The sequence below is a fragment of the Gopherus evgoodei genome, chromosome 1, assembly GCF_007399415.2.
Source record: "Gopherus evgoodei ecotype Sinaloan lineage chromosome 1, rGopEvg1_v1.p, whole genome shotgun sequence".
Classification (NCBI taxonomy): Eukaryota; Metazoa; Chordata; order Testudines; family Testudinidae; genus Gopherus; species Gopherus evgoodei.
The window spans coordinates 210,960,426-210,982,949 of NC_044322.1; the positions used below are offsets into that span (position 1 = coordinate 210,960,426).

General features: G+C 50.0%; 1 protein-coding gene across 3 annotated transcripts in view; it reads right to left on the bottom strand.

Moving 5' to 3' along the window:
• GPR156 (G protein-coupled receptor 156) overlaps positions 1-16,650 on the bottom strand; it is a 56,195-nt gene extending 39,545 nt beyond the window's left edge. For 2 of the 3 annotated variants that reach the window (XM_030534200.1, XM_030534192.1), the window contains exons 1-3: positions 16,318-16,650; positions 12,603-12,703; positions 7,499-7,601 (exon numbers count right to left, since the gene is read on the bottom strand). The gene's annotated coding sequence lies outside the window, so the exon portion shown is untranslated. The remainder of the gene's footprint in view (positions 1-7,498; positions 7,602-12,602; positions 12,704-16,317) is intronic. The other variant, XM_030534210.1, reaches the window with a different exon arrangement.
• Between the last annotated feature and the right edge of the window lie 5,874 nt (positions 16,651-22,524).

Here is a 22,524-nt window from a genome sequence, read left to right on the forward strand (position 1 = left end):
TGTGGCCACTGGCACTTTCCCAGGCTAGTATCCCCAGCCCCTCTCCACACACACACTCCGGAGTGCCAGGCAGGGCAGCCCTAGCCCCACCGGCCCCTGAGTACCAAACAGCACAGCCCCAGACCCCTGGTCCCAGAGTGCTGGACAGCATGGCCTCAGCCTCCCCAGGCCGCGCCACCCAGCCTGACCCCCAGCAGGCCAGCTCCCTCACCCCTGAAGTCTCCCCCCAGATGGGCAGGCAGCATGGCCCCCGCGCCAGGAAGATGGGTGGCGTAGCATGGCACCCAACCTGCCTGCCCCAGCCTCTGGCACAAAGGGAACAGCCTTACAGCAGGCAGGATGGGGGTTGGGAGTGGAGCATGGTTGGGAACACATCAGGCTGTTTGGAAAGGCAGAGACTTCCCATACCTACGACACCCGCCACCCATGTATAAGGTAATATGTAAGCGGTTTGCTCCATAACTGTAAATCACTAGACAGGAGAGCATTAGCAAGTGTGAAATACCAGTTTCCAACAGGAGATGTTATCTTCTGCCCAACCAAGGGAGGCCCATCAGCACCAGACGAACCATTGTGAAACTTCAGAGGACAAGAGACTTTGCTGATCACCCCCACCACCCCAGGAACAGGAGCTGTGCAAGTAAATTGCTCCCAACAGCTGAACTGGCAACTCAAAGCAGAAGAGGGGAAGGAATAAAAAGTTCTGACAAGGAGGAAGTGTATCTTTTATGCTGCTTCAAATTTGAGGGGCAAGGATTACTAAACATAAGCAAAAGATCCCCAGTGCTTGGCCTGGGTTAGCCCTAAAGGACATAGAGAACTTGCTTATTATAGAATCTTCTATTATTTTTTGAAATTTAAGATTGGAACTCATTTGTGTGTATCTATGTTTACCACCTTTAATCTTGTAAATAACTCTCGTTTCCTTTTCCAATATAATAAATCTTCAGAAGTTATAGGATCCACTACAAGCATTGTCTTTGGGGAGAGACCTAAGGCGCAACTGACCTGGGGTAAGTGACTAGTCCTTTGGGACAGGGAGTAACTTGAATACTGTTGTGATTTTTAGGTGTAAGGGGCTGTCTATCACAATGGCAAGCTTACCTGGGTGACAAGATAGATCAGAGCACCCAAACTATTGCTACTTTGACTTCAGATCACTGCAGCAACTGCCACTTATATATCCCAGAGTCAGTCATTGAGGGTTTTTTTTATGTAAATCAATGTAAAATTTTATAATCCAGTGCACAGATGACAGGTTGAACAAATAAAAAGGGATACTGTTGTAGGAAAAATTTGGTTTGGATTTAATCTTACCAATGCACAGTGTGCCAGAGCCCTCAGACATGGTATCAGGATGCAGAGAGCTACAGAGAGAAAGGCACGCCCATGGCAAATGAGTCATGTTATTTAATAGCCCAGAGCATGCCTGGTCATTCTCCCACTCCGTATGTGGTTTTCTCCCTGCCCATGAGAAGGTCACTGGAGCACGTGGACAGAGAGCCAGATAAAGCGGACACAGGATTCTGGAGCTGGTGCAAATACAGGACTGCACCATGGGTAGCACTAGTCCCTACCAAATCTCCCAGACACAAGTACTTTCATATATCATAAGATCTGTATGATCTGGACGCCAAAGCCCTATTTCTTCCAGAGAGAGGCAAACCCCATCCCGCCCCACCATGAAGAAGTTCATAGGAAACTCTAAAAAAGCTCATGGAGTTCCTGCACAGAGGGTTGGGATTTCCCTGGTTGGAGTACAATTTGGGCCACTAGTAGAGTATGGCCTGGCCCAAGTGAAAGGGCCAAGCTCTTTAGAAAGGAAATAAGTTAGTTCTGTGACTTCCCCCAAAGAGATCACCCCAGTGGTCTTGCACTCCTAATAACAGATGGCCATGAGCTTCTCTCAGCAAGGAAAGCAAAGGTTGCACCGTAAATCCCATATGCTCACATCTTTATTCTAAGACCAAATTTTTCCAACAAGGTGAACCTCACACTCCCCAAAGAGGACCACTTTGTATGCTTTGCTCCCTGCCCTATATAGGGACCTGTGAAGAGCCACACCATTCCTGAACTCTCCAGGCATCTGAGATTCTCCCTAGCACAGGGATGCCGACTGTGACAGTGCAGAAAGAGGGGGAGGCTCTCTGTACACTTCCCCTGCCCACGCAAGCCCTGCCCAGAGTGGCACACATGGGCTATGCTGTTTGTTAGCAACTGAATACAAAATAATATCTGAGAAATTCTCAGCAAAGGAACTCCTCTCACACGGGATGCAAGGCTGGAGGGAATAAGGGAAGGGACACCCATGTACTCATCCAGCCAGGTGTGGGGGATTCTCCATCACTGACAATTTTTAAATCAAATTGGAGGTTTTTCTAAAAGATCTGCTCTGGGGATTATGTTGGGGGAGTTCTGTGCTACACAGGAGGTCAAACTAGATTATCACAATCCACGAATCTAAAAGGGAGCTAAAAGGTTAAAAAAAAAAAAGTGTGGAAGCCCAGAGATCTAGAAATTGCTTTGCTTCAGGCATAACATGGAGAGCTGGCAGGGAATCAGAGCCTTTGCTCAGGAAGCAAAGTTCAAAGCAGGCTTTGCGTTCCAGTGCATTGCTGCCCCTTCGCAGGAGAAGGGGATTCTTCAAACTTTCCAAGGTCCTAGCCTCTCAAAAACACTTTCATGCTATTATGCAAATGGATTCAGTGTTTCCATAAAAGCTGGTCACCAAGGACAATTAGCATTCATTAGTATGCAATAAAGTGCTGATGTGAATATTGCCAAAAGGCAACAGCCATCTCATTTGCTCTCCCTCCTCTAATTAGAGCTTGTGGAAATCACACTACTTCCTTTCACAGAAGCCCAGAAAAGCAAGGAGCATCAATCAAGCTTCAGAAAGCTGTCAGGCGAACAGGAGATGATGGCTTCTTTAAGGCCCCCAATGATAAGTCCAACATGGCAGCCCCCAGCAGCAGAACTCTATGCGACAGTGGCACCGGTACAGGGATGGGGCGGGGACCATAGCCCATCCACTTTTCCCTGTGGCGACCCCAGCCAGGCCAGCAGCTGGTGTGGGCCATGCAAACCCTTCACCTGCTTGCAATGCAGGGGGGCTGAGAGCAGCCCCTGGCCCGTGTCCCTGCCCAACCCAGGACAGGTAGAGGTGGAAGGTCTGTGACTCTGTGCCAGCTCCTCACAGCTGCCTGCGTGATTCTTCCCGACCTGGCTCTGGCTGGGAGGGGGGCCTCAGAGCCACAGTCTGGCCATAGGAAGAGCCACACAGGCAGCTGTGGGGAGCCTGGATCCCTCCACCTGCCCTGAGTGGGGCGCACAGGGCTGCTTTGACAGGACCCCCTGCACCGCAGGCAGGTGGAGCATCCATGTCGTGGCTCTCCACAGCTGCCCACATGGCTCTTATCAGGACCAGGTGATGGCTCCAAGGCCCCTCCCGCAGCCAGAGTCAGGTTGGGGAGAGCTGCATGGGCAGCTGTGGGGAGACTGGGTCCCTCCACCTGCCTTGGGCAGGGCGTCTGAGGGGCAGGGACACAGGTAGGGGGGATGCTTTTGGCCTCACCCCAGATGCAGGGCTCCTCAGCCCCACTCCGACTTCTGGTTTAGCCAGGGCAGAGTCTCCGAGGGGAGGAGGACAGGACCTTGGGGGTGAGGGCACCTGCCTCCCCACCCCTTTTGGAAAGGCTCCAATGCCTTTGCTATGCAATGGCCAGTGTTGCAGTGCAAATCACATCACTCTGCAGTAATAATTAGGGCTGGTGCCCTGTCACTTGCAGTTCACTGCTGCACTCAGCTCCAATCAGGAAGCTCAGGTGGCCATCTTGTCAGCTCTCATATACAAAACAGGGCTGGCATGTCAACGAGAAGCCCGAGTATTGCAGGAAGTGGTGGTTGTGATGCATCAGGCACTCTTCCTTCAAGTCAGTGTTGAACTAATGCTGCAATGTGTCAGGTTAACAATGGTGGGTCAGATTTATGTGCAGGTATCTGTGTTTTCTGAGGGGGACTGTGATGGGGTGTGTGCCCCACAAGGACTTAATAGAGCCCTATGGAGACTGCGCAGGAGACAGACAATTAGAGAAGGACTGTGAGAAGCAGCCAATCAGAGCTGGGCTGGCCCATATAAGAAGGGCTACTGCGCAGCTTCAGTCACTCCCTGGAGCTTGAGGAGGGAGAACTTGCTGCATTGCAGGAGCAGAGCAAGATCATGAGAGTGAGCTCGCAGCTGACTGCTGGCATACTGAGGCCCTGAGACAAGGGCAGAGAAGCTGCTGGGAAGTGGCCCAGGGAAGTAGACTAAGAGGTTGAAGCGGATGCAGCATGTGGCTACCATCTACAGGGTCTCTGGGTCAGGACCTGGAGTAGTGGGTAGGTGTGGGTCCCCCCTGCCCCCACTCACCACTAGGGAAGTGGCTGGACAGTGGACTGCTGTGCCCAAGGAAGTGGGGAGCACAGAGTGCAGCATAGCCAGAGGGCTGTGTCATGAAGAGGATGCTGTGGTCCTGGGACATCCAACAGGGCGTGCCACAGTGGTGAGTCACACCCCATCACACTGCCACAAAACTGAAGCACATTGATTGTTTGCAAGTTGTCTTCCCCCCTCCTTTTCTGGGCTTCTGTCACTTTGACATATTTACATGAATATAGCTGAAAGGGTTTGATACTAGAAACCAGGGGTGAGCTGGAGCCGGTTTGCAGGAACCGGCTGTTAAGTTTAGAAGCGGTTTTAGAACAGCTTGTTAAATGGCTTCCCTGAGAGGGAAGCTTTGATAGGCTCTGGCCAGGAAGCATGTAATTCCTCCTCCTGGCCACCGGGAGGGCGCTGCGCTGCAGGAGCCATGTGGGCTGCCTCCTGGCCCTGTTGCTGCTGCTGCTGCTCCTTGGACCTCTGGCCCTGGGGCTCCTACTGCTCCCAGCCACTCTCCCCATGTGAGTATCTGCACCACCTGCCCACAGCCAGCCCCTCTTGCAGCCAGCCCATGTCACACTCCCTGCCTCCAGCTGGCCCTGCCCCACATCCCTGTCTGCAGCCAGCCCCATGTCCACTGGTGCCCTGCTTCTCAGGGCACTAACCCTGCACACTTGCTTCAATGAGGGGGGGCAGGGAGCAGCTGGGACCAACACATGTGCACACTCTAGGGTGACCAGACAGCAAGTGTGAAAAATCAGGACGGGGTGAGGGGTAATAGGGGCCTATAAAAGAAAAAAAATCCAAAAATTGACTGTCCCTATAAAATTGGGACATCTGGTCACCCTAGCATACCCCAAGGGAATGACGGGGACCCACACATGTGAAACGGAGCTCATTTCCAGTTCAGGCCCATCTTTTTGAAAAAGAACTTTAGGTAGGGTTAACAGACATCTGTATTTTCCCGGAGATGTCAGGCTTTTCAGTTTTTAAATCACTGTCTCGGCGGAATTTTTTAAATTTAGAAATTCCTCCCGGAAAAATACGGAGGTATGGTAACCCTAGTGGTACAAAATACATACTGTGGCACATCCCTTAAATCAGAACTTTTAGGGAACTGGTTGTTAAGATTTTAGCAGATCACTGTTAGAAACCCATAGCCTCCAATTTCAGGCCAGGTCTACACTACAGACCTATATCGGTATAACTATGGTGCGCAGGGGTGTGAAAAATCCACACCCCTGAGCAATGTAGTTATACCAACCTAACCCCCCATGCAGAGAGAGCTATGTCAACAGGAAGGCTTCTCCCATCGAAATAGCTACTGTGGCTGAGGGAGGTGAATTAACTATGCTGACAAGAGAAGCTTTCCCCTTGGTGTAGCAGCATCTTCACTTAAGCGCTTCAGCTTCTAAGAAGTTCTCAGAAAGTCAAGACAAGAAGGTCAAGCTTTTTGGTTATGCCTGTTAGGCTTGTTAGGAAACAATATGCTACAGGGGGAGGGGAAGGGAAACAAGTGAAGTCATTACTGGTTGGGGAGAGAGGTGTAGCATCTAGACCAGGGTTTGCCAACCTATGGCATGCATGCCAAAGACGGCACGCGAGCCAATTTTTAATGGCATGCTGCTGTCTGCCAGGGTCCCAGCCGCCAGCCCCACTCAGCCTGCTACCAGATCCTGCCCAGCTTGTTCTTCTCCACCAGCATTTGCACATGCTTTCCTGACCTCTGTCACTTTCGGCAGGAGGTTGTTTCTCCAGGTTAGCATTTCCATACTGCTACCTGGTGTCCATGGAGTCTGAGCGGCCCTGCCAGCAGGGGCAGGAAGAGGGACCTGGCCCCACAGAAGTTGCAGCACTTGCGAGGCTTGTAAGTGGGGAAGGGTCCTGGGTCCTGGGTCCCAGCTGCGCCGTGCGCCCACCCACCCAGAGCATGGCCAGGCCTGCTCCCTGGACTCGGCAGGCTGCCCTGGGGTTGAAGCCCTGGTGCCGGGATGAATTCAGCTCGGTACTGGGGAAGGCCGTGTCCCACAGCCAGAACCCAAGCCCAGGAGCTGCAGTTCGCCGCCTGCTGGACCCTGGGAACAGCTGGGTCGTGCCTCTTTCCCCACCCCAGGTCACTGGAGCCTGCTCCCCTCTGGCACTGAGGGCAGAACTCAGGAGTCCGGAGCCCTAGTCTCCATCTGCCCCCCACTCCCTCGAACAACTAGAGCCCAGCTGGAAACCTAGGAATCCAGAGTCCTTGCTCCCAGCACTCTTCCCCTGAGCATCAGACACCAGCCCCTTCCCAGAGCCCAGGAGTCCCAACTCCCACCCTGCTCCACTCCCCCCCACACACACACCCCAAGCCCCTGCCCTGATCCCTGTGCCCCCGACATCCCCCATCCCTCTGCCCTGATCCCTGCACCCCCCTCACACATACCCAGCCCTGCCCCCTGCACCCCCACAACCCCAGCCCTGACTCCAGCCCCTCCCACATGGCCTCAGCCCCCTGCCCTGACTCCTGCACCCTCCTCACACACACCCAGCCCCCTGCCCTGACTCCTGGACCCCTGCCCTGACTCCTGCCCCCCCCCACCCCCATGTCCTGACTCTTGCACCACCATTCCCCACCTCCCACCCCGAGCACCAAATGGGAGCTCCTGCATTGCCCCCCCCCATTCCCACCTGCACCCCTCACACTAAATGGGAGCTGCCCAGGTAAGCACTCCACATCCAAACCTTCTGGCCCAACCTTGAGCCCGCTCCTTCATTTTAGCTCCTGGCCAGCCCCTACACCCAACTCCCAGCCTGCTCCTTCACCCCCAGCCCTGTGCTCAGTGCAATCCCACCCTCAGCTCAGTGCAGAGAAAGAGGAAGAGAAAGGGCTTGAAGCAAGTAGGTAACCACTCTATGTGGGCAGGGCTGGGATCCCTCCTCTGGTGGGAGATATTTCCACATAAATAGACCTAGGTGGCCTCTTTCAATTTTTAAATCTTACCATTTTGCTGCTAATACCCACGCTTATTAAAACAATGATTTTTTAAAAAATCTAATTTATTGCCACTGATGCTGCTTGTTTGTTTTTTGCATTTTGTTTACCTTGGGAGATGAAAGCAGGCTGGTCAATTACATTCTGTTTTTAGGCAATTTCACTTCCTGACTTTCAGAGTGAGGGAAGTCCAGCTGTGTTTGGCTTCATTCACTAAAGCAAAAGGTATTAATGTAAAAAAGTGATCATAGTTTCATTAGCATTGAAATATAAAATTATCACTATTAAGTTCTAGGATATATAAAACGTAGAGAGAGAGAGAGAAAGTCCAGGCCCTTTAACTCCATGATCTACTGTTTATATTCAGCAATAAAGGATATTTATATGCACAAAAAAAAAAAAAAAAAAAAGCACTCAGAATTTCTGAACCATGAAGATAATTCTACAAGGTGCTAAGCACTCAAATCCTCCACTACAGAGTTAAGAGCTCTTTGCACCTTGCAGAATATTTGCCTAATCCTATTGGCAGTATAGTGATAAGCACATCAGAAATACACAGAGAAGAGATGGATAGATTCCCAAAGAAAGAAAAATGGGAAATAAAACTTACAGTAAAAGGAGATTTGGCGCAAAGACGCACCGAAGCTGCTTATGACATGAAAAGAATTTATTGGATGGAGAGAACAAGAGTCCTTGGCTCTGTAACGGACTCTAAACAATTCCATACCATCTAAACACCCCCTCCCCATAGTGAAGCCTCCTATGGTGATTGCTGAATGCCATGTGTAAGTCCGCAGCATGGACTAAATGAAGAAAAACTGTAAACAGCTCTGCCTTCCAAAAGCAACAGGGAAACAACGCAGCCTCCGTGTTTGGATTCTCTTTTTCCATCATGCTGAGATAATCCACAGCTCCAGGCGACAAGCGTGGCAGCGCTCACAGCACTTTCCCTAAGTATCAGGCAGGCTCTGCAAATGCAGAAAGTGAAACAGCAAGAGATCTTACCTAGAGTGGCTCCACTGAAAGAGTTGTTTAGTGCAGAGGTTCTCAACCTGTTTCTTTCTGAGGCCCCACTCCCCCAGCATGCTATAAAAACTCCATGGCCCATCTGTACCACAACAATTGTTTTTCTCCATGTAAAATCTATGGCTGGCATTAAGGGGTAGTAAGCAGGGTAATCGCCTGGGGGCCCATGCCACAAGGGGCACCATGAAGCTAAGTTGCTCATGCTTCTGCTTCAGCCTCAGATGCTGGAGCTCAGGGCCCCAGGCTGCAGTCCTGCATGGTGGGGCTTCAGCTTTTTGCCCTGGACCCTAGTGAGTCTAACACCAGCCATGCTTGGCAGACTCCCTGAAACCAGCTTGCAGCCCCCCAGGGGGCCCCAGACCCTTGGTTGAGAACCACTGGTTTAACTTCCCTTGGCATCCCAGTCCAGGGGCCTGTTTTAATGCAGCATTCAGGCCAGGGGCTTGGGATCACTGTTGTTGCAGAGGCTGGACCCTAAATGGCTGAGGGCAGGGAGAACTGCAGATTACTCAACTGCAAACAAGCTGGACAATTAAGAAGCAGCCCTGACCAACAACTTTGTTTGAAAGGCTGCAGGTCATGACACCAGATCTCAGTGACCTCAGGGAGAGCTGTAGCCACCTCCACCGAGATGTCACTGTTTTGAGCTGCATCACCTGTGCAGTGGGGAAGGGAATTGTGATCACTGCCCCCACAGCCAGGTTAATATCACTTGGGCAATGTTGGGGCTTATTGGCTTTTTTCAGGCCTCAATCAATAAGGAGAGATACCAAGAGCAAACTAACCTACTAAGATTACTACACCCCCCAGATCTAAGGTGATTGTTCAAATTTTGTCACTACGTGCAAGATGTACCTCCCCATGATGGTGCCCCCCCATACTGGGGGCACCTGTTGAAGGGGAGGACATGTGACCTCCCCAGGTGACTTCTCCCCACCCCGCTGCTCCCAGTCAAGGGGCCCTGTGCTCTCCCTGTCCCCTCTCCATCCTCCTGGAGGGGCTCTATCCTCCCACTGTGCCAGCTCCCCCCGCATGTTTGGCTGCTCTCCCTAGCAGCCAAGCCCTGGAGCCACTCCAGGATGCTGCCTGGTGCAGCACAGCAGCTACCTGGGAGAGTGCTGGGCTGCCTCCCACCCAGGCTTGGCTTCCGGGACAGCAGCTAAGCGAGTCAGAGCCCCCCCCCCCCCCGCCCTCTGGCATGCTCTGTGCGCAGCAATAGCTGGCTGCGAGAGAGCCTGGCTGTGGAGGGGGCAGCAAGTACTTCTGGGCACAGGAGCCAACTCTGGGCATGCTGGAGAGGCCAACTCACTCAGCCGCTGTCCCCAGAAGCTGAGCCTGGGTAGGGCACAGCCTGCTGCCGCCGTAGCCATGCAATCTCCCAGTCAGCTGCTGCACTGCACCGGACAGCATCCTAGGCAGCGTGGCTGGAAGAAACTCTGGCCCTGTCAATTCTCTTCCAGCTCTGGTCCCGCCCCTTCCTCTCCCTGCTGAAGGGGCACTTGACCCTTCATGCCTCTCCCACAAATCACCTCTCATCATGATCCATCACAGCACTGCAGGGCATGTTGCTGAAACACAATGTTGTGATTAAAGGTTAGATTGTGCCAATGCAATGGCATGATGCTGGGAAACTTACCATCATGACGGAATCATCTGACCGCCAAACACTGACTTCAGCGCACAGAACAGAGGACAACAGTACATCATGCACGCACACATGCACACCCTATCCCCATCAAGCAGAGGGCATACGGGTGCACACGCATCAGTCCATTACCCAGCATGGATGCAGAGGAACTCTGGGAGAAGGAAACAACCCTCTTCCATTTTAATGAAATAATGAAATGAAATTACATCTTTTATTACTTTTAAAAGAAAATCTGTAGCCTCTGTTTAGCCACAAACAGCAACAGGGCAAACCACAGCACTCTACCACCCACCAATATGTCTCACATCAAACCTCTTGGTACCAGCACACTTCAGTCCCTGTGCCTGTAAGTCCTTATCTCCTTTGCTGAGAATGCCTACTAGGGGATCAGATGTGATGGTGGTTTTGTGGACACTTGTCCACTGGGAACTGGACTGACGCTCCCTTCCCCCAGACTCATTTCATAGAGATCACCAAACACCCATGAAATGATCATCGCTTTTCAACCCTGCTAGCCCCGCCTGGATTCCAAGTAGTCCCCTAGAATGAAGGATGAGCTATTCTACCACCAGCCCCATGAGCCTGCCAATCTTTTGAAATATTTAACTATAGTTTCTACATCCTGACACCTGCTTCCACTGCCCAATAGAGGAGCCACTCTATGCCGCTTTGTGCTTTCTTACTCCAATATAAGATAAGCATCAGTGAGGACAATGAATATTTCAACAGATTCAGACTCTGAACCAGGCATCTCTCTTCTCATGAATATTTAAACTCCTCCATAGTACAAACCCCTGAATGCTCTACTCATGAGAGTCAAAGCTACTGAGGGCAGCCACCTGTGCTCTATTGTCTTGCAGGACAAAGACATGTCATGATGTTGTATCATGAAAGTCTGACATTTGCACTTGTTCACTGTAGCTCTAAATCAACATGCTGTGGACTATTATCCTCATAGTGGGATGCAATATCAGGGGCATACTGGCATATACTCATCATGCCTCAATAATCTAGGTTTGAGATCCATGGACAACCATTTTTCCTCTATAACCTTCCAAGACATTTGAGGTTCCCTGTGACGTCCTTTCCCACTGTTCGGAGATTTCATCTTGCTTGGCTGTTGAATGATTACTCATCTCTGTGCCACTGGGCACAGCTCTCAATTACTGCTGCTTCATCCTTTGCCCAATGCCCAGCTATATGGTGATGGGCCATGCAAGGACAAGTCTGAGTGTCATACATTCATAAAGTTTAAGGCCAGAAGGAATCATCTAGTCTGACCTCCTGTATATCACAGGCTGCCAACGCCACCCAGCGTTTAATGTACAGGTCTACTCTGAAAACTGATTCTAAAATGGCACTGTGGGGCTCTGGTTTATGGTCTCAGTAATATCCATACCAAATGTGCTCATTCTGCAAGTCAAATGAGGGGTTTCTAAATATCAGCCCTGCCAACTGACTCTGGGATCTGAGGGTCATGCTGGGCTCTTTCCTTGTCACCTCCATCAACAGCAGTAAAGATTCTGCAGGATAAATTATGCCTCCTCTGTGACACCTACTGCCATTGCCTTCAATGAGTTTGTATAGGTGTCACCAGAGCATGGTGAATAATTATGCAATGATGCACAAAGAAGGATAGCCTACAGCTCTCCCCCTCTTAGCTGTGCTGTTTCTGTAGGGCTCACAGGAGTAAAAGGCAGTAAAACCTGATTATTTATTTGATTTATAAAACAATAGGCATCTAGCTCACACTGCAGGTGCAGGGGAACAATTAATTAAAACAATGTAATTAATCATTAAAGTCAGCAGCTATATGCCCAAGAGGAAGAGCTATGGAGAAAGAAGGGATTGTTTTTAGATAAGTCACTTTTCAGAGCAGAACAGTGCTCTAAAGATGCTCTAAGCCAGGCTTCAAGGTAGAGCTACTGTTTTCATGAGATCCCTCACAATAGCACCCAAGCATTCCAAACATACTGAAGTCTCCTTAGTAACTCTGGGAGCTGAGCAAAGCAGCACTGCTACAAAAATCGGATGGCACAAATTTCAGGATGGTTGATAACCCCAGGAAGTGTAACATCTTTTTTCAGGGCTGGGGCAGCTGTGGAATTTAGTTAATAGTTGTGTTGCTGATGAAGAGGCAGAATGGGGCCCAGCTTGTTCTACCATAGTTATGTTGGCCTAATAGGAGTAAACATATTTTTGTGGCATTAAAGTCAGATACACAGATCTGAGAGCCAGAAGGGATGATAATGCTCATCGAATCTGACCTCCAGCATAACACAAGCCATAGAACTTGCCCCAGTGATTCCTGCATCAAATCCGTATCTACTTGTTGCACTAGAACATAAACACCCAGGCTCAAGTCCAGATCCTCAAAGGCATTTAAGCACCTAAGAACCTCTGAGGATCTGGGGCTAACTGTATAGTGTTGGGGTATGTATGAAAGATACATACAAAATGCAGTTATGCTGTATGTATAAGGCAATGGAGGAGATACACAAAGGATGCATAAGAAATGCCAGCTGTAATACAATACTTACGGCTTCTAACAGACAACTCCGAGTTACCTGGGATCTAATTTCCTTCAGGCAACATTTTCAGTGGCAGGCGACTCCTCAGACCTTTCTAATCTGCAAACTACCTGCAATGGAAAATTCAGGCTTAGGCAAAGGCACCTAGAAAAAAAATTAAACTGCATTCTCTGAAATATGCAAAGGGCCAAGAGGTAGGAGGTGCTAAGCTCCCTTAACTCCCAGGGAAGACTCGTGAAGGTGAAGAGGCTCAGGCCTGGTCCACACTACAGCATTAAATCGATTTAAACAGCGTTAAATCGATTTAACGCTGTACCCATCCAAACTACAAGGCACTTTAAATCGATTTTAAGGGCTCTTAAAATCGATTTCTGTACTCCTCCCCAACGAGAGGAGTAACCCTAAAATCGATATTACTATATCGATTTAGGGTTAGTGTGGACGGAAATCGAAGTTATTGGTCTCATTCTTTTACTGAGTTACCCAGAGTGCACCGCTCCGGAAATCGATGGTAGCCTAGGACCATGGACGCACACCACCGAATTAATGTGCCCTAGTGTGGACACGTAAAATCGATTTTATGAAACCAGTTTTATAAAACCGGTTTTAATAATTTCGATTTTATGCTATAGTGTAGACGTGACCTCAGTCTCTTTCAGGCTTGGGTGCCAAGTACTTCCCAGTTTTCCCATTGCTTAGAAGTAGAATAACAATGATGGTTCAACACTGAAAGACACATCAGCTTCCCTCTCTCTCTTCCCTGATGCTGACTGATTGTACGGCAACTTTAACAGTAGGGTTCCTCACATCTCATCCCCTCTCACCACCCCAGCCCAAAAATAAAATACACAATCCAACAAACTTGCTGAGGACCTTTGGCCTTCTGTGAAACAAGTAGTTGAACAGATCCGTAATTTGGCATCTTGCTACCAAATCTTCTTGCAAGAAGTCCCTGCAGTTACCAAGCACCAGTAGGATCCCACTATAAACAGGATCTTTCCAGAGGATTGCTTTTAATTTTTAAAAATTGTTCAGTGAGGAACTCAGCTGTGTCACCACAAAATGCCAAACAACAAAGCAAAAATGTTTTTAATGCACTGTCTTTTAGGCCATGTCTACATCTAAAATTTTGCAGCGCTGGTTGTTACAGCTGTATTAGTACAGCTGTATAGGGCCAGCGCTGCAGAGTGGCCACACTTACAGCAACCAGCGCTGCAAGTGGTGTTAGATGTGGCCACACTGCAGCGCTGTTGGGCGGCTTCAAGGGGGGTTCGGGGAACGCGAGAGCAAACCGGGAAAGGAGACCAGCTTCGCCGCGGTTTGCTCTCGCGTTCCCCGAACCACCCTGCAAACCGCAGGGAAGGAGACCTGCTTGCTCGGGGTTCCGGGAACTAGAGAACAAACCGGGAAAGGAGACCAGCTTCGCCGCGGTTTGCTCTCGCGTTCCCCGAACCTCCCTGCAAACCGCAGGGAAGGAGACCTGCTTGTTTGGGGTTCCGGGAACGAGAGAGCAAACCGGGAAAGGAGACCAGCTTCGCCGCGGTTTGCTCTCGCGTTCCCCGAACCACCCTGCAAACCGCAGGGAAGGAGACCTGCTTGTTCGGGGTTCCGGGAACGAGAGAGCAAACCGGGAAAGGAGACCAGCTTCGCCGCGGTTTGCTCTCGCGTTCCCCGAACCACCCTGCAAACCGCAGGGAAGGAGACCTGCTTGCTCGGGGTTCCGGGAACGAGAGAGCAAACCGGGAAAGGAGACCAGCTTCGCCGCGGTTTGCTCTCGCGTTCCCCGAACCACACAGCAAACCGCAGGGAAGGAGACCTGCTTGCTCGGGGTTCCGGGAACTAGAGAGCAAACCGGGAAAGGAGACCAGCTTCGCCGCGGTTTGCTCTCGCGTTCCCCGAACCACCCTGCAAACCGCAGGGAAGGAGACCTGCTTGCTCGGGGTTCCGGGAACGAGAGAGCAAACCGGGAAAGGAGACCAGCTTCGCCGCGGTTTGCTCTAGCGTTCCCGGAACCACCCAGCAAACCGCAGGGAAGGAGACCTGCTTGTTCGGGGTTCCGGGAACGAGAGAGTAAACCGGGAAAGGAGACCAGCTTCGCCGCGGTTTGCTCTCGCGTTCCCCGAACCACCCTGCAAACCGCAGGGAAGGAGACCTGCTTGCTCGGGGTTCCGGGAACGTGAGAGCAAGCCGGGGAAGGAGACCAGCTTGATTACCAGAGGCTTCCTCCTTCCACGGAGGTCAAGAAAAGCGCTGGTAAGTGTCTACATTGGATTACCAGCGCTGGATCACCAGCGCTGGATCCTCTACACCCGAGACAAAACGGGAGTACGGCCAGTGCTGCAAACAGGGAGTTGCAGCGCTGGTGATGCCCTGCAGATGTGTACACCTTCAAAGTTGCAGCGCTGTAACTCCCTCACCAGCGCTGCAACTTTCTGATGTAGACAAGCCCAGAGAGAGCTGAGGTGTTTCCAGGATGCTGTCAAAATAATTGTATTTACACACAATAGCTTTTTCAGAAAAATTATCTGCAACAAGACATTTGCAAATTGTGATTACACCTGCCTGTCACTTCAAAAAATGCCAGTCAGGCCCCAAATGCAGGTTTAGTAATTTACATAGGAGATATTTCTATTATCATGCAAATTTTACCTACAGTATTTGCAACCCAAACATTACTGCCCTGTGTTAATGCAGGAGAGTTCCTCTGTGAACATGGATGGAGCACTGCCATAGTAATAAAAAGACTTAGACCAAAAGTATAACTGGGTTAAAAAAAGAATAAGAGGACAGGTCCATCAATGGCTATTAGCCAAGATGTACAGGGATGCAATCCCCTGCTCTGGGTGTCCCTAAATCTCTGACTGCCGGAAACTGAGTCTGGACAACATGGCATGGATCATCATTCCATAATTGCCCTATTCTGTCCATTCCCTCTGAAGCATCTGGCACTAGCCACTGTCAGAAAACAGGATACTGAGCTAGACAGACCATTGGTCTGGTCCAGTACAGCCATTCTTATGTTCTTAGCCGAATAAGTGGAACTAACTATTTTAGCTTGATTGTCCAAACTGAATGAAACACAAAAGTAAACAGAACATTAATGTAGAAAAGCAAGTCAGATTTTAACTGTCCTTCCATTTTAATAAACTACTACCTGAAGTTAATTCCCTGTGTTGTTAGTAACACTGGGAGGGCATTTAGGTCCCAATCCTGTAACTGGTTCCACACAGAGTCTAGACAGATCCCTGTGCCTGCACAGAACTAGATGCAGGATCACAGCCTTATTTTTACAACTTTTTTTAACCCTTTAACCCAGATAAACTAGTGAGCTGAACTTTCCATGAACTCTGCAAAAATTATCAGCCCTCCTTCATCTCTATCTGAGCAGCCAGTGCATTTTTTCGGTGAAAATACACGCACACATTAAAAAGAACAGTTTCTGTGCTTCTTGTTTAAAATTGTTTGCGCCCAGCTAGAGGAAGCCTGTGCAATTCTTTATCCTCCACCCACAGCAAGGTGCAGGGAGATTCCAGATAGCCCATCACCACCCCTGGCTGAAGAAAGAAAACCAAGTACTGTAAGTAGAGCCCCCCAAAGTCTATCTGTCCCCCCACCCGGAGAAGGGTCTGAGGCGGGGGGTGCCTCCCAAACGGAGGGGAACTTGAAACAGACAGTTCTCGCTCGGAGAAGGGGGTTAAGATGAACGAGAAACTCTCAGACTCACGCATCGGAGCAGGTGCTCTCCTCCGCCAGGTGCGGGGCAGGGGGCCCGTCACTCCTGCCCAGCAGGAGGCTGCAGCGCCAGCCCCGGGTCCCCCTCTGTGCGCAGGGAGGCGAGCACATATGGGGGGGGGCTGGCTGGGGAGAGTCACGACGCCGGCGACTGTGTGGGGCTGGGGCGGTGGGTGCCCCGGGGGCCGGGCACTGTGGATGGGCGTAGAAAAGACGCCGCTGCCAGGCCGGCCCGCCCCGCGCCTCCAGGATCCCGGTGCACCGGGAAGGGGAGCAGAAAAGTCACTCGGCAGCTCAGCTCCACGGTCCGGCCGCCCAGGGGAGAAGCCGGGCCCCGCGGAAAGGAAGGAGGGGCCGCTCCGCCTGCCCCCGCCCCGCCCCGCGGGGAAGCAGCCCGGAGCCTGTCAGAGCGCGCCCAGCCCCCGCCCCGCTCGGTGCGCGGGAAGCTCTCCAGTCCCAGGCCCTGGTGCGCCTCCTCGAACAGGCTCAGGCCAGGCGCGTTTCAAACGACCCCCTCGTCCCTTAAGGCTCCCCCGCCCCCAGCAGAACTGCAGAGCGAGAGACCGGCGGGGGCATCACCCGGCTTCGGGCTGGAACGCGGGCGGCTGCCGTGTGGCACCACAGGCCAGGGGCGCGAAGGACAATGACTGAGCCCAGCAAACCGGGGCCGGCTCCAGGCACCAGGCTGGTGCTTGGGGCGGCATTCCGCAAGGGGCGGCAGTCCCTGTTGGTTTGCCCCACGCAGCGCGCCGAATTGCCGCCGCAGGCATCGAGGGCACTCCGTGTGCCCTGAGGGTGGCAGGCGCGTTTCCGCAGCTGCGGCAATTTGGCAGCAGCGGCTTCTATGTTTAGCTCTCCTGGGCGGCTTCAGCTAAACATAGAAGCTGCCGCCACCACAGAAATGCACCTGCCACCCTAAAGGCACACGGACTGGCCCCGGCCACGGTGTCAATTCGGTGCGCTGCTTGGGGCAGCGAAAACTGTAGGGGAACTGAAGAGGAACGACTAGACTTTGGCCAGTGGTGCTAATGACCCTGACTTTGCCATGAGTACCACAGGACTTGTAATGGCCAACAGGAAAAGGCTCTGAGAGCCAGGGCTGGTGCAACCATTTAGGCGGACTAGGCGGTTGCCTAGGGCGCCAAGATTTGAGGGCGCCAAAAAGTGCCCCCCAATTTTTTTTTTAAATGGTTGAGCAGCCGCTGCTGCTGGGACAGAGAGGGAGTCTGAGCTGCCGGCGGCAGCCGGCAGCCCAGGGTGTCCCCTGGGTCAGGGCGCCGCCCTGGCAGCCGGCAGCCCAGGGGCAGGGGTCCCCTGGCCCAGGGAAACCCCAGGCTGCCGACATGGCAGCCAACAGCCCAGGGTGTCCGGAGGGGGCGGCAGGCAGCTCCCGTGGAGCTGCTGCAGTCGTGCCTGCGGACGGTCGGCTCCTCACATGCGGCTCCGGTGGAGCTCCTGCAGGCACCACTGCAGCAGCTTCACCTGAGCCGCGGGACCAGCGCGCGGGGCGGCGAAATTGCCATCCGCCTAGGGCGCTCAAATCCCTAGCGCCAGTCCTGCTGAGAGCTATACTGCCTCCAACCGCAGCACCCCGACTCAATTCTGACCCAGCAGAAAGAACAACCTCAATTGAGCCACACACACTTTCTATAGGACTTTCCCAGCCACATTTTGACTTATTTAGCTGGGAAACGCTAACAGAACCATAGTGCAACCTGCTAGAGCTGCAGATCTGATGCAGCCAATATAGCATAATCAGCACTGCTTCTAAGAGTGTAGTGAAAGCTGCCAGACTAACCCTTTTAGCATCGTATTATTCTCTCTAATCCAGGGGTAGGCAACCTATGGCACGGGTGCCAAAGCCAGCACGTGAGCTGATTTTCAGTGGCACTCACACTGCCTGGGTCCTGGCCACCAGTCTGGTGGGCTCTGCATTTTAATTTAATTTTAAATGAAGCTTCTTAAACAGTTTAAAAACCCTATTTATTTTACATACAATAATAGTTTAGTTATATATTATAGACGTATAGAAAGAGACCTTCTAAAAATGTTAAAATGTATTACTGGCACACGAAACCTTAAATCAGAGTGAATAAATGAAGACTCGGCACAGCACTTCTGAAAGGTTGCCAACCCCTGATTTAGATTGTAAAATCATTAGAGCAGGGACTATGTTTATACAGTGCCTAACATCTACTGTAAAATAATAATTGATTAATATTTGCTTTTTTAAACATATTTTTATTGAAATTAGAGATGGATCAGAGCCCCACAGCTAGGAGGTTCTTGGCTCTCTGGTTTTGTTTTGGTTATGGAAACAAAGGAAAGCAGCTGTGTAGTTTGAACCTGAATTAGGAACCAAATTTGCCCAGAATTCAGGGATTGGATCCTGTTTTGTATCTAAATTAAATATTATTGAGACATACACATCACACATCCCGAGAAAGGACACTTTCACCAGCATTACTGAAGGCAGCAGTTTGTAGCGTGGCCCACATCTTACTACAGTGATTGTCTGGTGGGCACCTCCTCTCCCATTCACAGCCTCAAAGCATCCCTGTGGCAACTACTTCCATAAGAAAGCTTAAGGGGTAGTATCCAATCGTGATCTGAGACATCAAAAAATGGAGAATTCACCACTTCTCATGGTAGTTTGTTCCAATGTTTGATCATCCTCACTGTTAAACATTTGTGCCTTATTTCTAACTTGAATCTGTGTGGCTTCAGCTTCCAGCTATTTGTTCTTGTTATGCTTTTCTCTGGTAGGTTAAAGAGCCTGTCAGTAACCAATATTTTCTCTACTTATGCAGTGTGATCAAGTCACCTCTCAGTCTCCTTTTTAATAAACTAAACAGATTGCCTCTCTCTGTAAGGCATTTTTTGCAGTCCTTGAATCATTTTTGTGGCTCTTCTTGGCACCCTCTCCAATTTTTCAAATCTTTTTTTAAATACAGATGCCAGAATTGGACACAGTATTCCAGTATTAGTCTCACCAATGACATATATAGAGGTAAAATCCCATCTGTACTTCTATTCACTTCTCCCCTCTTTATACATCCAAGGACTGCATTAACATTGGGAGCTAATGGTCAGTTGTATGTCCTAAATCCTTTACAGAGTCTCAGCTTTCCAGGATACAGTCCCCCATTCTGTCTGATCGACCTACATTCCTTGTTCCAAAATGTACAGCCTTGCATTTGGCTGTATTAAAACTAATTTTGTTTGACTGGGCCCAGTTTATCCAGCAATCCAGATTGCTTTATTCTCATAATTTACTTATCTGCTATTTTTGTGTAATTTGCAAATTTTATCAGCAGAGATTTTATATTTACTTTCAGATCAAATCCTTAACCAAAACAGAGCCAGATCACTCGCATACACAATTAAAAATGTCATAGAGGAATTTTCAAACTAAGGGCTGGAGAAAAAAATGACAGGTAAAGAGGAGCACACAGTTTGAACAGAGATATCCTTTAGAGGAGGATTTATTAAAGACGATTCTCTATATCCCAGTAAAGAGAAGAGGACAGAAGTAGATTAAGTACAGGTAGGAACTCAAAAGAAACAGTCAAACACGAGAAAGACCCATTCAGTTGCATCATATGAAGGCAGACAACTAAATAGACAAATTTTATAAATGCTTGTATACAAATGCAACCAGTCTAAATACTACAGTGGGTTAACTTGAGTTCCTGGTATTAAATGAAGATAATGATACAATAGGCATCACAGAAACTGTGCAGAAGAATGGGTAGGAAAGCCAGGGAATCATAGAATACCTGGGTTGGAAGGGACCTCAGAAGGTCATCTAGTCCAACCCCCTTGCTCAAAGCAGGACCAATCCCCAACTAAATCATCCCAGCCAGGGCTTTGTCAAGCCTGACCTTAAAAACTCTAAGAAAGAAGATCCCACCACCTCCCTAGATAACCCATTCCAGTGCTTCACCACCTCCTAGTGAAAAAGTTTTTCCTAATATCCAACCTAAACCTCCCCCACTGCAACTTGAGACCATTACTTGTTCTGTCATCTGCCACCACTGAGAACAGTCTAGATCCATCCTCTTTGGAACCCCCCCTTCAGGTAGTTGAAAGCAGCTATCAAAATCCCTCCCTCATTCTTCTCTTCTGCAGACTAAATAATCCAAGTTCCCTCAGTCTCTCCTCATAAGTCATGTGCTCCAGCCCCCTAATCATCTTTGTTGTCCTCCACTGGACTCTTTCCAATTTTTCCACATCCTTCTTGTAGTGTGGGGCCCAAAACTGGACACAGTACTCCAGATGAGGCCTCACCAATGTCGAATAGAGGGGAATGATCACATCCTTCGATCTGCTGGCAATGCCCCTTCTTATACAGCCCAAAATGCCGTTAGCCTTCTTGGCAATGAGGGCACACTGTTGACTCATATCCAGCTTCTCATCCACTGTAACCCCTAGGTCCTTTTCTGCAGAACTGCTGTCTAGCCATTCAGTCCCTAGTCTGTAGCAGTGCATGGGATTCTTCCATCTAAGTGCAGGACTCAGCACTTGTCCTTGTTGAACCTCATCAGATTTCTTTTGTCCCAATCCTCTAATTTGTCTAGGTCCCTCTCTATGCTATCCCTACCCTCCAGCATATCTACCACTCCTCTCAGTTTAGTGTCATCTGCAAACTTGCTGAAGGTGCAGTCCATGCCATCCTCCAGATCATTAATGAAGATATTGAACAAAACCAGCCCCAGGACTGACACTTGGGACACTCTCCTTGATACCGGCTGCCAACTAGACATGGAGCCATTGATCACTATCCATTGAGCCCAACGATCTAGCCAACTTTCTGTCCACCTTATAGTCCATTCATCCAGCCCATACTTCTTTAACTTGCCAGCAAGAATACTGTGGGAGACCGTATCAAAAGCTTTGCTAAAGTCAAGGAATAACACATCCACTGCTTTCCCCTCTAGCCTGATTGCTCTGAACTCCAGAACACTGATGTGGAGCTAGATGTTCTCAGGGGACCAAGTCCCCTGCATTTTTAGATGGCCCCGGTGTGCTTCTAACAGGTTTTGTTGAGGAGGATGCACCAAATAGTACCCTTCCATGCACATTTCTGGGTTCCTTCCACCAACTCAGGTCTGTGACAAGATGAGAAGGGACCATGCCTTCCCTGTCCATCAGGTATTTTTCTGGGGAATAGACCGACCCAAGCTAGAGTTGGAGCAGTTACAGGTGAAGTCCGGCAAATAGTGTCACTTACATACATGCACACACAGCATAGCAGCTCCAGTCACATCCATACCATTGTAGTAGAGTCTGATTCTATCCCAAGCACTAGCAACAGCATTGGCAGGAAACTGTCTTCAGAAAGGTATGCTCTCACTGACTTGGAGATTATTAGGGCTGCTATAAGCATAATCGTCTGTGATGGGATGAGAGTCTATTTTTGTATTTCACCAAAGGCCCATCTAGGCAAACAGAAAATGAGCTTATTCTAGACTGCTGTCTCCTGCTAGGACCTGCCCTTGATCAGTCTATTATCTAAGTAAGGGTAGATGTGGATATCTTCAGAGGCATGCGATGCCCATAACACCACTAGGCATTTTGTAAAGACTCTTCATGCTATGGAGAGTCCTAATGGCAGTACCTTGTCCTGGTAGTGATGTGGCCCTGTGACCCTCAAGTAATTCCTGTCTGCAGGGTGAATGGCTATATGGACCATCCTGCAAGTCAAGAGCCACAAACCTGTCTGGAGCCTGCAGAAATGGAATGATGGAGGCAAGTCTTCCCATCCTGAATCTAAGGTGGTATATGCACAGTATTCATTCAGTTTCCCCAGCTTTAGGACAGGACCAAGACCCCTTTCTTCTTCCAGATGAGGAAATATTAGCATGAGAAACCTTTTCCGCTGTACTGCTGTCATATCTCTTCAATGACTCCTAGACAGAGCGATGAAGCCACTTCTGTTTGTAACAGGCTCTCGTGAGAAGGGTCCCAGTAGAGGGACAGAGACGGGACGCAGATAGGGGTTTGTGAATGGAAATGTAGAGCGTGATCTTACGCAATGATGTCTAATGCCAGTTTGTCAGCTGTGATAGCTTCCCAGGCCTGAGGGAATGGGGCAAGATGGTTCCCAAAGGTGAGGGCAAGCTCTGATGTGACTCTCAACACTTCTGAGAAATTTGCTACCTCTGAGAGGGTGCTGTGTTTGATAAAGAAGTAGAAG